This window comes from Chlorocebus sabaeus, chromosome 11 (assembly GCF_047675955.1).
Source record: "Chlorocebus sabaeus isolate Y175 chromosome 11, mChlSab1.0.hap1, whole genome shotgun sequence".
In the NCBI taxonomy this organism is placed as follows: Eukaryota; Metazoa; Chordata; class Mammalia; order Primates; family Cercopithecidae; genus Chlorocebus; species Chlorocebus sabaeus.
This window is the reverse complement of record NC_132914.1, coordinates 8,222,200-8,239,024: the sequence shown is the minus strand read 5'-3', so window position 1 is coordinate 8,239,024 and position 16,825 is coordinate 8,222,200. Positions and strand designations below refer to the sequence as shown.

The window sequence follows — 16,825 nt, the reverse complement described above, 5'->3', positions numbered from 1 at the left end:
AGTGCGGTGGCTCACGCCTGTAATCGCAGCACCTTGGGAGGCTGAGGTGGGCAGATCACTAGGTCAAGAGATGGAGTCCATCCTGGCCAACATGGTAAAACCCTGTCTCCACTAAAAATACAAAAATTAGCCAGGCCTGGTGGCACGCGCCTGTAATCTCAGCTACTCAGGAGGCTGAGGCAGGAGAATCCCTGGAATCCGGGAGGTGGAGGTTGCAGTGAGCCAAGATCGTGCCACTGCACTCCAGCCTGGGTGACAGAACGATAGTCCGTCTCAGAAAAAAATAATAATAATAAAGAAAGAAAATCATCTTTTTTCTTTTTCTAAGGAGTCTCACTCTCCACCAGGCTGGAGTGCGGTGGTGCCATTTCAGCTAACTGCCATTTCCACCTCCACAGTTTAAGTGATTCTCCTGCCTCTGCCTCCTAAGTAGCTGAGATTACAGGTGTGAGCTACCACATCCGGCTAATTTTTGTATTTTTAGCAGAAATGGGGTTTCGCCATGTTTGGCCAGGCTGGTCTTGAACTCCCGACCTCAAGTGATCCGCCTACCTCAGTCTCCCGAAGTGCCGGGATTGCAGGTGTCAACCGCTGCACACAGCCTTTCTTTGGTTTCTTGGTGACTGTGGGTTTTACTACCTTCTGCCCTAGGTCTTCACCTCAACTTGAATATTGACCTACTGGATATAGGAAACAAGTTGTTATTTCCAGTAATAGTTAATTTCCAAAAGCAAATCAAACAGTGAAAACCAGACACCAATCTCCTTTTTCTCACTCATCTCTCACTTCCTTTCTTCAGCCCCCAGCTTGATGCTTTCATCTAAGAGATGCTTCAAGCCTATGTGTAACTCAAAATCTTCCCTCTCTCAGATCCCAGACCTCAAGCCAGGTATCTTTCCTCAGCCTCTCAGTAACCCTACAATCATACTTAATATCCCCTAAACCGGGGAAGGCCCTGTAGATTCCATCAGTGCTGCCCACACAGCCATCACACACGTGTTAACTCCCACCAGGTCCCTGAACAATTCCTGTGCTCATTAGGTCAGTAAAACTGGCTCCATTATCTACTCAAGATTATCCTTTCGGCCGGGCGTGGTGGCTCATGCCTGTAATCCCAGCACTTTGGGAGGCGGAGGCAGGTGGATTACGAGGTCAGGAGATCGAGACCATGGTGAAATCTCGTCTGTACCAAAAATACAAAAAATTAGCTGGGCGAGGTGGCGGGCGCCTGTAGTCCTAGCTACTGAGGAGGCTGAGGCAGGAAAATGGCGTGAACCCGGGAGGGGGAGCTTGCAGTGAGCCGAGATTGCACCACTGCACTCCAGCCTGGCAACAGAGTGAAACTCTGTCTCAAAAAAAAAAAAGATTATCCTTTCAGCAGGTGGAGGGTGGTATCTGCCACATCAGATTTCTCATCAGGATAATAGAAATATAAACTACTCCCATGTTTTGTAGCTGAACTTAATCTGAAGCAAAGAGAGGCCAGATATTTTTTTCCAGAATTTCTAGGCTCTGAATTACCATTTAATATTTCCTCAAATTTATTGGAGCTTCATTATCTGTCCTTTGTAAGAATCAATAATTTTATTAAAATGTTAGTGACACACCATCTTAAAAAACAAAAAAGGTGGAGCGCAGTGGCTCACACCTGTAATCCCAGCACTTTGGGAGGCCATGGCAGCAGATCACTCGAAGTCAGGAATCTCAATCTGTTGCGATCTCAGCTCACTGCAACCTCCTGCAACAAATTGTTGTATTTTTAGTAGAGACGGTGTTTCGCCATGTTGGCCAGGCTGGTCTCAAACTCCTGACCTCGTGTGATCCACCCAGCTCAGCCTCCCAAAGTGCTGGGATTATAGGCATGAGCCACCTTGCCCAGCCACTTACTCAATTCTATCCATTTTTTGAGGCAGGGGACTCACTGCTGCCCAGGCTGGAGTGAGCCCTCCAGGACTCAAGCGATATTCCTGCCTCCCAAGTAGCTGGGACTACCATGGGCCTCCACATTCAGCTTTTTCTATTTACTTCTAAGATAGCCGTCTTCTCAGCTAATTTACTCCCTCACCCCAACCAAAAACTTAACAAAGATTTTTGTTTAAGCTGTATTTTTACTGATTGAAACACTAGGAGAATTCAGGCCAAAGTCAACTAAAGGAAAAATGGTTGTTTTATTAATTAGTACTTAAACCAGCCAAAGTAGTACTGATGTCATAATGCAGCAAACACAAGACCTCTTTCCACAAATATTAGCATAATCAACAAAATAGGGGCTATAGTAAAACAGAGCCAAAAAGGGCTGAGGAAATCAATGAAGTATGTTACAGCTTAACCCTTCACCCTTCGCCTCAATAAGGTTTTTACTTTATTTTATTTTGACATGGAGTCTGGCTCTGTCATCCAGGCTGGATTTCTGTGGCACCATCTGGGCTCAGCCTCCTGAGTAGCTGGGATTACAGGTGCCTGCCACCACGCCCAGCTAATCTTTGTATTTTAGTAGAGACAGGGTTTCACCATGTTGGCCAGACTGGTCTCGAACTCCTAACCGGAGGCCTCCCAAAGAGCTGGGATTATAGGAATGAGCCACCGCGCCCGGCCTCAGTAGAGTTTTTTAAAAACTAAGCAAAGCCTCCCAATTCCAAACAATAGGAATATATTTTCATCACACAAATTTGTACTTTTATTTCTTATTCTTTTTTTTTCTCCTTATTTTTGAGGTTAGATTCTAAACCCTAAAGGTACCCAAACTAGTATCAGATCTAGTTATCTAGAGCCAGAGACAGCTAGTATCAAGTTGTCTTTAGCAGCCAAGGTTATTAAAATCCCTTTTCTCCAGGAAGATCCAACAGGAAAAAAAGAAAGAAAGAAAGAAACATCTCTGATTAGGCTCCAACCATACTCCACCTTCCATCAAATTGACTGGATAGGCATAATGGAACCCAGAACATGTGGTTTCCAAACAAGAAAAATTCTATCAGGGAGGGGAGGAGGGGAGAGGAAGGATTCAGCCAGTGCCCAGACTGAAATGAGTAATATCAATTTCACTCATCTTCACACAACTTCAGGTTGCATGTTCGTGGAGTAGTTTAGGAATAAATCCATGGTTTGTGGAGTACTACAATACCTAGTCGTCTGCTGTATTACATTAAGGCCTTCCCCAGCAGCTTCCAAGGCAGCCTCCAAGTCACTGGCAGGAGAATTTGGCTGGAACTGCAAGCAGAACTGCAGAGATTGCTCTCCACAGTTATAGAAGGGATTGTTCCAGGCCTGATTGTTCCAGGACTGGGTGCACCAGGTCTGAGCGTTCCAGGAGTGGTTGCTCCAGGACTGGATGTTCTGGGTCTGGTTGCTCCAGGATGAATTGTTCCAGGTCTGGTTGCTCCATGTCGGAAGGTTCCCAGTCGGGTTTACCAGGCATCCCTGGTGGCAGGAAGAGTAGAGGCTGGGGTAGGTAGGTGCTGAGGCCTTCTGAAAGAGAAGGAGGGATTAACAGAAAGGGTACAAGGACAACCACAACTGTCTGTGACTGACGTTGTGTGTTTCAGGGATGGACAAGATTGAAGGATCACTGAAAGGAAAGAACAGAATAAAGTTTCCTGTTACCTGAGTCACACCATTGCTATTCTTTGGCCAGTTGTTTTTCTGCCACCTCTTAGATTTCATTCTCTGGTTCTGGAACCAGGTCTTCACCTGCAGGAAAAAGTGACAGAAATTATAAAATATTAGTAATACAGATGTTCCTTGAATCAAAGAATATTACTAACTTTTATTCCTAGCGAGGTGCCATGTCTCCCACCTGTACTCCCAACACTTCGGGAAGCCAAGGTGGGTGAATTGCTTAAGCCCAGGAGTTCGGGCCAGCCTCACCAAAATGGTGAAACCTGGTCTCTACAAAAATTTAAAAACTTAGTCCGGCATACTTGGTGGCTCAGGCCAGTAATCCCAGCACTGTGGGAGGCTGACGCGGGCGGATCATGAGGTCAGGAGATGGAGACCATCCTGGCTAACACGGTGAAACTCTGTCTCTACTAACTATACAAAAAAAGAAAAAAATTAGCCGGGCGTGGTGGCGGGCACCTGTAGTCCCAGCTACTCAGGAGGCTGAGGGAAGATAATGGCTGAACCCGGGAGGTGGAGCTTGCAGTGAGCTGAGATCGCGCCACTGCACTCCAGTCTGGGCAACAAAGCGAGACTCCGTCTCAAAAAAAAAAAAAAAATTAGCCCAGCATAATGGTGTGTGCCTGTGGTCCCAGTTACTTAGGCACAGAGATGGAAGAATCACTTGCACCTGGGAGGTGGAGGTTGCAGTGAGCCGAGATTGCACAGTTGCATTCCAGCCTGGGCAACACAGAAAGACTGTCTTTAAAAAAAGAAAAAAGAGAAATGACCATTTTCGATAAAAAATAAAGGTTAAGGCCGGGCGCGGTGGCTCAAGCCTGTAATCCCAGCACTTTGGGAGGCCGAGATGGGTGGATCACGAGGTCAGGAGATCGAGACCATCCTGGCTAACACGGTGAAACCCCATCTCTACTAAAAATACAAAAAAATTAGCCAGGCGTGGTGGCAGGCGCCTGTAGTCCCAGCTACTCGGGAGGCTGAGGCAGGAGAATGGCGTGAACCCAGGAGGCGGAGCTTGCAGTGAGCCGAGATAGTGCCACTGCACTCCAGCCTGGGTGACAGAGCAAGACTCCGCCTCAAAAAAAATAAAATAAAATAAATAAATAAAGGTTAAAAACAAAAGAAACTGGAGGCTGCTGGCAGAAAGAAAAAAAGGAAAAAGAAGAGACAGTTTTTATTTTAACATGAACCAGTGTAAGTTAGGAATTCTCCTAACCTGAAAAGTGGAGTTACGTCTTTTTTTTTTTTTTTTTTTTTTTTTTTTTTTGAGACAGAGTCTTGGCCTTTGCCCAGGCTAGAGTGCAGTGGCAAGATCTCGGCTCACTGCAACCTCCGCCTCCTGGGTTCAAACAATTCTCCTGCCTCAGCCTTCTGAGTAGTTGGGATTACAGGCAGCCACCACCATGCCCAGCAATTTTTTGTATTTTTAGTAGAGACGGGGGTTTCATCATGTTGGCCAGGCTGGTTTTGAACTCCTGACCTCAGGTGATTTGCCTGCCTTGGCCTCCCAAAGTGCTGGGATTACAGGTGTGAACCACCGTGCCCAGTCCATAATTCTTTTTGATAAAGGGAATGTTGGAAAGATTTTCACAATATGGGTCTGTGCAAGAAAAGAAACTGGTTAAGTTATATCACATTTACATAATAGATACATAATGAAAGAAAGAGGTGAAGAACCTTCCGATGTGGAGCAACCAGACCTGGAACAATTCATCCTGGAGCAACCAGACCCAGAACATCCAGTCCTGGAGCAACCACTCCTGGAACGCTCAGACCTGGTGCACCCAGTCCTGGAACAATCAGGCCTGGAACAGTCCCTTCCTATGTATGACTGTGGAGAGGAATCTCTGCAGTCCTGCTTGCAGTTCCAGCCAAATTCTCCTGCCAGTGACTTGGAGGCTGCCTTGGAAGCTGCTGGGGAAGGCCTTAATGTAATACAGCAGACGACTAGGTATTGTAGTACTCCACAAACCATGGATTTATTCCTAAACTACTCCACGAACATGCAACCTGAAGATGTGTGAAGATGAGTGAAAATGATATTACTCAATTTCAGTCTGAGCACTGGCTGAACCTTCCTGTCCCCTCCTCCCCTCCCTGATAGGATGCTTCTCGTTTGGAAACCACGTGTTCCGGTTTCCATTATGCCTATCCAGTCAGTTTGATGAAGGGTGGGGTAATGGTTGGAGCCTAATCAGAGAGGTTTCTTTCTTTTTTCCTATTGGATCTTCCCTGAGAAAAGACATTTTAATAACCTTGGCTGCTAAGGACAACTTGATAGAAGCTGTCTCTGGCTCTAGATAACTGGATCTAATGCTAGTTTGGATATCTTTAGGGCTTAGAATCTAACCTCAAGGATAAGAAATAAAAGTACAAATTGGTGTGATGAAGATATATTCCTATTGTTTGGGATTCGGAGGCGTTGCTCATTTTTTAAAAAACTATTGAAGTCAGGCATGGTGGCTCATGCCTGTAATCCCAGCACTTTGGGAGGCCAAGGGAGGCAGATCACCTCAGGTTAGGAGTTCGAGACCAGTCTGGCCAACATGGTGAAACCCTGTCTCTACTAAAATACAAAAATCAACTGGGCGTGGTGGCAGGACCATGTAATCCCAGCTACTTGGGAGGCTGAGGCAGTGAGCCCAGATGGTGCCACAGCAATCCAGCCCGGATGACAGAGCCAGACTCCATCGCAAAATAAAATAAAATAAAATAAAATAAAATAAAATAAAATAAAAACTCGATTAAGGTGAAAGGCGAAGGGTTAAGCTGTAACATACATCATCTTCATACTTAAATTATTGCAAGAGAGGGTGTGCTAACACATACCACACATATCTATGTGCATCCACAGAGATCTTAGCCATGCAAATTAGTCTAATTTTTGTTCACCTTATTGCAATGACAAAACAAGATCTTAGCCATGCAAATTAGTCTAATTTTTGTTCACCTTATTGCAATGACAAAACAAGATCTTAGCCATGCAAATTAGTCTAATTTTTGTTCACCTTATTGCAATGACAAAACAAGCCTACCTGTTTGTAGCTAAGGTTCAGGATGTTGGAAAGTTCTTGCATCTGCTGGAGGCTGAGGTATTTCTGTCTCTGAAATCTATCATTGAGTACACACAGCTGGGCGGAAGAGAACAAAGTTCTGGTCTGTTTCTTGACCAGCACCTTGTCTTCCTTTTTTGTGGCACTATTCTCTGCAGAAGCGAATTGTTTGCCTTTGGGACTGGTGGAAGAATCAGGGCTGTCCTGAATAAGCAGATCCGTGGAGGAAGGAAGAGGAGAGACTGTTGGGAACAAATAAAAGGATGCTCTTCTCTAAAACTTTCTTCAAATATTAAAATATCCTGTTAAAAAAATTGTTTTCAAAGTACTTTGATAATTCCCACAACCCGAGATCTAGGTAATAAGCACCTTCTTATTTATTTATTTATTTAGAGACAAAGTCTGGCTCTGACGCCCAGGCTGGAGTGCAGTGGGGTGATCTCAGCTCACTGCAACCTCCCCTTCCCAGGTTCAAGAGATTCTCGCCAGGCGCGGTGGCTCACACCTGTAATTCCAGCACTTTGGGAGGCCAAGGCAGGTGGATCACCTGAGGTCAGGAGTTCAAGAGCAGCCTGGCCAACAGGGAGAAACCCCATCTCTACTAAAAATACAAAATTAGCCGGGCATGGTGCCACATGCCTGTAATCCCAGCTACTCAGGAGGCTGAGGCAGGAGAATCGCTTGAACCTGGGAGGTGGAGGCTGCGGTGAGCCAAGATCGTGACATTGCACTCCAGCCTGGGCAACAACAGCAAAACTGTCTCAAAAAAACAAAAAAAAAAAAAGAGAGAGAGATTCTCATAGTAGAGACAGGGTTTCACCATGTTGGGCAGGCTGGTCCTGAACTCCTGACCTCAAGTGATCTAGTCGCCTTGGCACCCCAAAGTGCAGGGATTACAGGCGTAAGACACTGCACCCGGCCATAGCACCTTTTTTTTTTTTTTTTTTTTTTTGAGACAAAGTCTCACTCTGTTGCCCAAGCTGGAGTGTAGTGGCACAATCTCAGCTGGCTGTAACCTCCGCCTCCCAGGTTCACGCCATTCTCCTGCCTCAGCCTCCCGAGTAGCTGGGACTACAGGCTCGCACCACCGTATCTGGCTAATTTGCTTGTATTTTTAGTAGAGACACGGTTTCACTATGTTGGCCTGGCTGGTCTTGAACTCCTGACCTCGTGATCTGCCCACCTAGGCCTCCCAAAGTGCTGGGATTAGAGGCATGAGCCACCACACCTGGCCCATGATAAGCATCTTTTTTTTTTTTTTTTTGAGACAGAATCTCACTCTGTTGTTCAGACTGGAGTACAGTGGTGCAATCTCAGCTCGCTGAACCTCTGCCTCCAGGATTCAAGCAATTTTCTTGCCTCAGCCTCCCGAGTAGCTGGGACTATAGGTACACACCGCCACACCTGGCTAATTTTTTGTATTTTAGTTGAGATGGGGGTTTCGCCATGTTGCCCAGGCTGGTCTTGAACTCCTGAACTCAGGTAATCCGCTCACCTCAGCCTCCCAAAGTGCTAGGATTACAAGTGTGAGCCACCATGCCCGGCCTATAAGCACCTTCTTAACCAACCCTGGACACTTCGGCAAGCTTTCTACCATATTGATCCAAGAAGTCTTATTGGTATTTTGCACATAGTGGACCGAGTTGGGAGAGATCTGTAATGGCATGGCCAATATTGCTAAGCAGGGATACCACTTTTTGCTTTAAATTGATGCTCAAAAGCCCACACACTGACTGTTAATCGGTCAGAATGGAGATCCACCAATTCCCCCCTATTGCATCTCACCTTAAATCACTTTCTGTTTATGATCTTCATTGCCACCTACGTGATTTTTTAAATGACATGAATCTGGGGATCCTATATAACCAGTATCTTGGCTGGGCATGGTGGCTCACATCTGTAATCCCAGCACTTTGGAAGGTGGAGGCGGGCAGATCACTTGAGGTCAGGAGTTCAAGACCAGCATGGCCAATATGGTGAAATCCCAGCTTTACTACAAATTACAAAAATTAGCCAGGAGTGGTGGCACTAGCCTGTAATCCCAGCTACTAGGAAGGCTGAGGCAGGAGAATGACTTGAACCGTAGAGACGGGGGTTGCAGTGAGCCAATGTTGTATCACTGCACTCTAGCCTGGGCAATAGAATGAGACTGTTGTCTCAAAAAATAAAAAATAAAGCCAGCAACTCACTGCCCAGCTCTCAATGCTAGAACCAGCAGGATATGTGAATTTTGATAGGCTTCTGTTTCAATCCAGGATTTTCCTTTACTAGCTCTCTGACCTCATCTCCAAAATTATTCCTTCGTTTATTAAAATGAGGTAACCAATTAAAATGGTCTAGCATAGGGCCTGGCATATACTGATTTTGTAACTAGAAATTAATTTTCTATATTACCTAGTTTCAGTTGTCACTTAAATATGTATTTGGTCTGCGGTGACCCCAGTGTTCAACTCTCAATTCTACCCTGCAGTCACAGAACAAATGAAAAAGCTCTAAAGCAGCAAAAATTCAGTCTCCTGCTTCTTGCAAGTAGACCTGAAAAGCAAAGGAAGTCTTCAACTATTGATTAGAATTGGGGGAAATCTTAAATATTAGCTAGCTGTCCAAACTGACACTTGAAGTGTGCTAAAGAAAACATGCTCATTCCCAAACCCAGCACTGTATTTTTAACATTTGAAATTATAAAGGCAAGAACATTAACACGAAGTTTAGAAAAACTGAGTGAATAGCCTGGTGCAGTGGCTCAATATCTGTAATCTCAGCTGGAGGAGCACTTGAGGTCAGGAGTTCGAGGCCAGCTTGGGCTACCAAGTGAGACCTCATCTCTACAAAAAGAATTTTTAAATTAGCTGGGCACAGTGAAGCATGCCTCTCTTCCTAGTACTTGGTAGGCTGAGGCAAGAGGATCACTGACCCCAGGGTTGAGGCTGCAGTGATCCATGATGACACCATTGCACTCCAGCCTGGGTGGCAGAGCGAGTCCCTGATTCTAAAAAAGAGAAAAGCAGGGTGACATTCAAATCTAAGGCTCAAATATAGCAATCGTGTTTACTTACTCCTTTTCCACAACCTACTCTTTGCAACATTAGTCATAATGTAAATGCACTTTTTAAGCTATTTTACAGTGTCAGTGTTACCAATGGCATTCTTGGTAAAGTTGGGTCATTCTTAAGTTTTTGAAAACTACTGAAAAATTGTTTTTCAAAAAAGTGGTAGTGGCTTAATGAGTATCCCGAGTATCTCCCACCCCTTGCAGCTACCAGTCAGAAGCCCGAGTACTAGCACAGGTTTTGGAGGCAAACTGGACTTCTAGCTACATTCTGTTTGACTGTCAGTAGATTAAACTTTCTGGAATTATCTTTACTGTAAAGTTGCGTCAACACTTCCCAGGTCTTAGAAGAAGTCAACATGGGAGGTGCTCCCAAACTCAGAGCTGCCCAGTAACATCCACAAACCCAGAGAATGGAGAAGAGCCAGCTGTTAGTGACGTAGAAAGAATTACACAAATTATATATTAATTACAGAAATCTCATCGTGATCTGCCATGCCATTTTTGGCAAAACAAAAACATCATGCTCGTCCCTGAGCTATGATGTTAGGTCTTCTGGTTAATTAGCAGTAACATCTTCTATAGCTGTGTGTCCAGTGCTATGTGAAGGTGTGCGCATCACCTTCATTTAACTTTGTTTCCACCTAAGCCCGTAGGTTCTCAAATTTACTGCACTGTTCAACCGCCAAATTCTGTGTCCTTCAACTCAGTGCATACTCCTGAGACCTGGGACACAGTTAAAAGGGCAGGTGCCACCAAGTTACAATTGAAATGGATTTTTTCTCCAGAGGATTAGTTGATATTAACACTTGTTTATAGTAATAGGGTATTAATGCTTAAGAGGGAAATGATCCCTTAACCCTCTCTACTTCCCTTTTCTCTTAAGGTACTTGGCCTTTCAAGGATAAATTTCTTTCTTACCAGTCTCCGTGTGAGGCATCTCAGCAGAAGACATTTGCAAGGATGGATGCTTTTCTTCAGACCCACAAACCACAGGTGGAGGTGACCAGTCTTTACAGTCGGATGCTTCGGAGCAAGGCAGGTTTTATGGACAAGCTGGATTCACACTCATGTCATTATTGGAGAACAGTAGGAAAAATTTAAGAAGCGGACTGGAAAAAAGGCTAAGATGGCTTTAAGAATTTTTTCTGGAAGATCTTAGAGAAATATGACCTCCAGGAGCGAAAGTATCAAGAATTTGGGATGAAGTGAGTCGCCTTCACAGCAACAGGAGGCAACCAGCTCAGTCCAGCACAATGTTAAAAGCCTGGAGTCTCTAGATTTATAAAGAAAGCTCTATCACCCTTCGACCCACCCCTCCTGGCAGGCACACCCCCACCCTTGTGAATTCTCAGTTAATCCCGTCTACCAGTCTCACCAAGGCCATTGCAATGCAAAAGTAGCTGCAGAGTAACCCAGACTAGGTCGGGCACTAGAAAACTGGACAACAGAACCTGAAGAGAAATCCAGCAATAAATACTTCTAGGTTCACCACGTTTCCAACTTTTAAATCAGGAATGATGATATTGTCATGTCTTTCAATATTACCTCATGCCCATCTTGTGTGTTTGGGGGTTTTTTTTGAGGGAGGAGGGAGGTGTGTTTTCCAAAGGAACAAAGTTTTTAGAGTTGGGTTCCAGCACTAACATTTACGGTCATAAATAGTCTAAAGTGCCCAGGTGCGGTGGCTCACGCCTGTAATCCCAGCACTTTGGAAGGCAGAGGTGGGCGGATCATTAGGTCAGGAGATCGAGACCATCCTGGCTAACATGGTGAAACCCCATCTGTACTAAAAATACAAAAAATTAGTTGAGCATGGTGGCATGCATCTGTAGTCCCAGCTACTCAGGGGGCTGAGGCAGGAGAATCACTTGAAGCCGGGAAGTGAAGGTTGCAGTGAGCTGAGATCATGACACTGCACTCCAGCCTGGGTGACAGAGTGAGACTCTGTCTCAAAAAAAAAAGTCTAAAGTTTTCCATTGTCCTTTCTGTTCCCAAACCCAACATTCAAGAAACCTGGCCAGGTACGGAGGTTCACGCCTGTAATACCAGCACTTTGGGAGGCCGAGGTAGGTGAATTACCTGAGGTCAGGAGTTCAAGATCAGCCTGGCCAACATGGTGCAACCTCATTTCTAATAAAACACACAAAAAAATTAACTGGACTGTAGTGGTGGGTGCCTGTAATCCCAGCTACTCAGGAGGATGAGGCAGGAGAATTGCCTGAACCCAGGAGGCGGAGGTTGCAGTCAGCCAAGATCGTGCCACTGCACTCCAGTCCGGGTGACAGAGTGAGACCCTGTCTCAAAAAAAAAAAAAAAAAAAAAAAGAGAGAGAGAGAAAAGAAAAAGAAACCTAAGATTTCTTTCTCCTTTCCAATCTCCCACCCAGAAAAGTAAACTCTTAGCAAGTCTCAATTATGTAATTTTTGAAGACACAACTCTGACTCATTCTCCTCTGCACTCTGCCCCTAAGGTCTGTACCCGGAGCAGTTGGCTTTGCTCCCACACAAGCTGACTTTTGTCATGCAAAGACTCCAACTGTTGAGAGTAAAAGTATTGCTGGGTGAGAAGCAAGGAGATGAAATGTGGTGTAATCTTTTTTCTTCTCAGACCTCCATTCTGGAGAAGAGTCAGAACAGGGTCATCGGGGAGCAGGTAAAAGTGGAACTAGGTATATCATGCTTCAGGCAGGTAGTCCATGTCTCATTAGAAATAAGATGATTTATTTAAAAAAGGGAAAAACTTGCCCTCCTGTCTTTCTTAATTAGCACAGTTTGGTAAGTGGGGGCTGTCAAGGCCATCAAGACTCACCAAGGCTGAGCTTGCCCGCAGCTCTCCAAAGGGCAGGTACCAGAAGCTTTGTTCTTTGCTGAAGGGGGACTTTGCATAAAAATCTGAGCTGAATTCCCCATCCCCCTCTCCCTGTCCCATTGTGTCTAGGGTAAGAGTCCAGGGAGTGAAAGACCAAAGGGAAGGGGGCTTGTGGCTGGAAGGCCAACTTACTACATTCTTTGCCAAGGAAAGCCATTTGAATACAGTTGAGGTTTAGGAAGCTGTCTGACTTCAGATTTGTTAGAACAGGCTGACGTAAGAATGTGTTAAAATGAGCTAGCAATTTAGTAGAGTAGATCAAAATAGACCAAAAAGACAATTATAATCTTGTGTGGTAAGTACTGAAAAACGTGCACTGAATGCTAAGAGAGTACAAATAATAGAGGTTGGGGTGGGGGAGGCATGGGCAGGGAAGACTGGACCATCTTCAGTGATCTGAGAAGGAAAAACGTGGAGAGAAGAGAATTCCAGAAAATTAACAGTTTGGGTAAAGGCACCAGAGAAAATGATGGGTTCCAATACCATTGTTTAGCAGGACTCAAAGGCAGGGGTGCAACAGGAGGGAGTTGTGGGAGAAAACACGGCAACTAACACTTAGTGAGCAGATTACTATCAGAGTCTTGTGAACCAGAACGACTCCATCTTAAATAGGAGCTGGGGAAAATGAGGCTGAAACCTACTGGGCTGCATTCCCAGATGGTGAAGGCATTCTAAATCACAGGATGAGACAGGAGGTCAGCACAAAATATGTTGGAACCTAGGTTTAGATTCCTTCCTGGGATAGGGGGTCGTCTCGAGAGACCACTCAACACGGGAGTCACAGCAGAGAGATTTATTACTAGCGCGCTAGGGTCCTCTGCACAAAGGTGGCAAAGGACCCCGATTGCTTGTTACAGGTAGTTTATATAGGCAAACACCACCGGTTCAAACAAGGCGCGAAATTTAAACAAAGCTTAAGGCGCGAGATTCAAACAAGGCTTAAGGTTCAAAATGATTGGAGCCAGCTATGGTGCGAGCAGGGTGTGTCTTTTCTGATTGGTTGGGGTAGGCTAGTTCTCTGATTGGTTGGGGTGGGCTCGTATGAGGGGTTTTTCCTGGAATTATTTTTCTGTTTGCGTTCCGGGGATATTGGGTGTTTACTAAGGGGCCATCTGGTGTTGGGTGGGTCTGAGTGGCCATCTGGTGTTGGGTGGGTCTGAGTGGGTTGTTTTTCTAAGTTTCAAAATGGCCTAACTTAAGTTTCTAATTTTTATTAAGTTTCTAATTTTTATTCCTTTCAAATACAGGTCATAAAGACCTTGCTGATAAAACAGGTTGCAGTAAAGGAGCCAGCCAAAACCTACCAAAATCAAAATGGCAGAGAGAGTGACCTCTGTTCATCCTCATTACTACACTTCCATCAGCGCCACGACAGTTTAGGAATGCCAAGTCAACCTAAGGAAGTTATCCTATATGGTCTGTAAAGGGAGGCATGAATAATGCACCCCTTGTTTAGCGTATCATAAAGTAATAACCATAAAAAAGGGGAACCAGGGCCGGGCGCGGTGGCTCAAGCCTGTAATCCCAGCACTTTGGGAGGCCGAGACGGGCAGATCACGAGGTCAGGAGATCGAGACCATCCTGGCTAACACAGTGAAACCCTGTCTCTACTAAAAATACAAAAAACTAGCTGGGCGAGGTGGTGGGCGCCTGTAGTCCCAGCTACTCGGGAGGCTGAGGCAGGAGAATGGCGTAAACCCTGGAGGCGGAGCTTGCAGTGAGCTGAGATCCGGCCACTGCACTCCAGCCCTGGGACAGAGCAAGACTCTGTCTCAAAAAAAAAAAAAAAAAAAAAGGGAACCAGGCGACCAGGCTCAATGCCTGTAATCCCAGCACCTTGGGAGGTCAAGGTGGGTGGATCATCTGAGGTCAGGAGTTCGAGACCAGGCTGACCAATATGATGGAACCCTGTCTCTACTAAAAATACAAAAATTAGCTGAGCGTGGTGGCGCACACCTGTAATCCCATCAGGAGGCTGAAGCAGGAGAATCGCTTGAACTGTAATGCCTAGACCGTTTGTTCCCCAAAGAAGATCACCAGAGTCCAGAGTCAAAGCCAAGCGGCAAGGATCATTTACTGCAAGTTCAAACTTGGTCCCTCCATTCCACAGCATACAAGAGGGCCCCGAACAATGCGAGTGCTTGCCTTTTATAGCCCGAGGTAAATAGGATAGTAAAGTTACAGAGGAACAAGGGAATTCTTTTGGTTACAGCATTACAATTGGTTTACATTTTCAGTTATATATTTAGTAGTTTTTCTATTGGTTCCCGCGTTTTCAGTAAAACTACAAACGGCTGTGTCCTTATCGGGGATTTTCCAGGTGGTGTTTGTACTGGGCTCAGGAAGTTGAGAGATATATGGTGAGATTTGTTTGTACTGGGCCTGTTTGTGTTCAGAGATACATGGTGGGATATGTTTGTACTGGGCCTGTTTGTGTTGAGAGATATATGGTGGGATATGTTTGTACTGGGCCTGTTTGTGTTGAGCCCGGGGCTGAGGAATGTGCCTGATTTCTTTCAGAACCTGGGAGGCAGAGGTTGTAGTGAGCAGAAATCACGCTCCTGCACTCCAGCCTGAGCGACAGGAGCGAAACTCTGTCTCAAAAAAAAAAAAAAAAAAAAAAAAAGTGGGGGAACCAGGTCAGGCACAGTAGCTCGCGCCTATAATCCCAGCACTTTGGGAGGCCGAGGTGTATCACCTGAGGTCAGGAGTTCGAGACCAGCCTGACCAACATGGAGAAACCCATCTCTACTAAAAATACTAAATTAGCCGGGTGTGGTGGTGCACACCTATAATCCCAGCTACTCGGGAGGCTGAGGCAGGAGTGTCGCTTCAACTGGGGAGGCAGAGGTTGGAGTGAGCCGAGATCACACCATTGCACCCCAGCCTAGGCAACAAAAGCGAAACTCAGTCTTAAAAAGAAAAAAAAAAAGACAACCAGCAACGCTCTGAGCTGCTCTGTCTATGGAGTAACCTTTCTTTTATTCCTTTACTTTCTTAATTTTGCTTTATTTTCTTAAGTTGCTTTCACTTTGCCTTGCAGACTTGCCCTGAATTCTTTCTTTCGCTAGATCCAAGAACCCTGTCTTGGGGTCTGGATCGGGATCCTTTTCCTGTAACATTAATATGCATGAGGCACTGTCTTGTCCATATTGTAGCCATCTTAATTATATCTAGCCCAGGGCCTGATACCTTTGTATGTATATATTTGATCATGTTGGTTTATATGGAGATGGAGATGTCAAATTGGTCATCGGAAATTAGAGTCCAGAGACCTGAAAAGTAATAGGTGACCACAGGTAGAAAAAGACTGTACACTTTAAATTAAGTCTTTTCTAATTAGTCTATATTCTCCTGGTATTTCTTTTCTTTTCTTTTTTTTTTTTTTTTTTTTTTTTTTTTTTTTTTTTTTTTGAGACAGTGTCTTGCTCTGTTGCCCAGGCTAGAGTACAGTGGCACGATCTCAGCTCACTGCAACCTCCACCTCCCGGGTTCAAGCGATTCTCCTGCCTCAGCCTCCTGAGTAGCTGGGATTACAGGTGCCTGCAACCATGCCTGGCTAATTTTTTTGTATTTTTAGTAGACATGGGGTTTCACTATCTTGGCCAGGCTGGTCTCAAACTCCTGACCTCGTGATCCACCCACCTCAGCCTCCCAAAGTGCTGTGATTATAAGTGTGAGCCACCACGTCTGGCCTCTCCTGGTATTTCTCCTACTATCTCGGCTCACTGCAACCTCCACCTCCCAGGTTCAAGCGATTCTCCTGCCTCAGCCTCCAGAGCAGCTGGGACTACAGGCGTGCGTCACCACACCCAGCTAATTTTTGTACTTTTAGTAGAGACGGGGTTTCACCATGTTGGCCAGGATGGTCCCGATCTCTTGACCTTGTGATCCACCAGCCTCGGTCTCCCAAAGTGTTAGGATTACAGGCATGAGCCACTGTGCCTGGCCAGTCCAAAATCTTAAAGCCATCTTTGTCAACTATGCCTTCAAAATATATCTAGAATTCAAGGGCATCTTTCTTGTAATTTGATTTTTTTCATATGCTTCTGTTTTCCACTGTTGAGTGAGTTTTTGATCATCACATGAACAAAAGGGCTTGGTGAACCAGCAGAGTGTCAAAAAATGATTATGCTTTTTAAAAACGTGCATTTCTTTATTTCTTTCATTACTGCTTGTATGACAGGACTGCTGGGCTGGAGATGACCTGTTTCTCTTCCCAAAAGGGTAGGTTCAC

General features: G+C 45.2%; 1 pseudogene; it reads right to left on the bottom strand.

Moving 5' to 3' along the window:
- Positions 1 to 3,048: 3,048 nt before the first annotated feature.
- Positions 3,049 to 10,789, bottom strand: LOC119620730 (homeobox protein NANOG-like; annotated as a pseudogene).
- Positions 10,790 to 16,825: the final 6,036 nt, after the last annotated feature.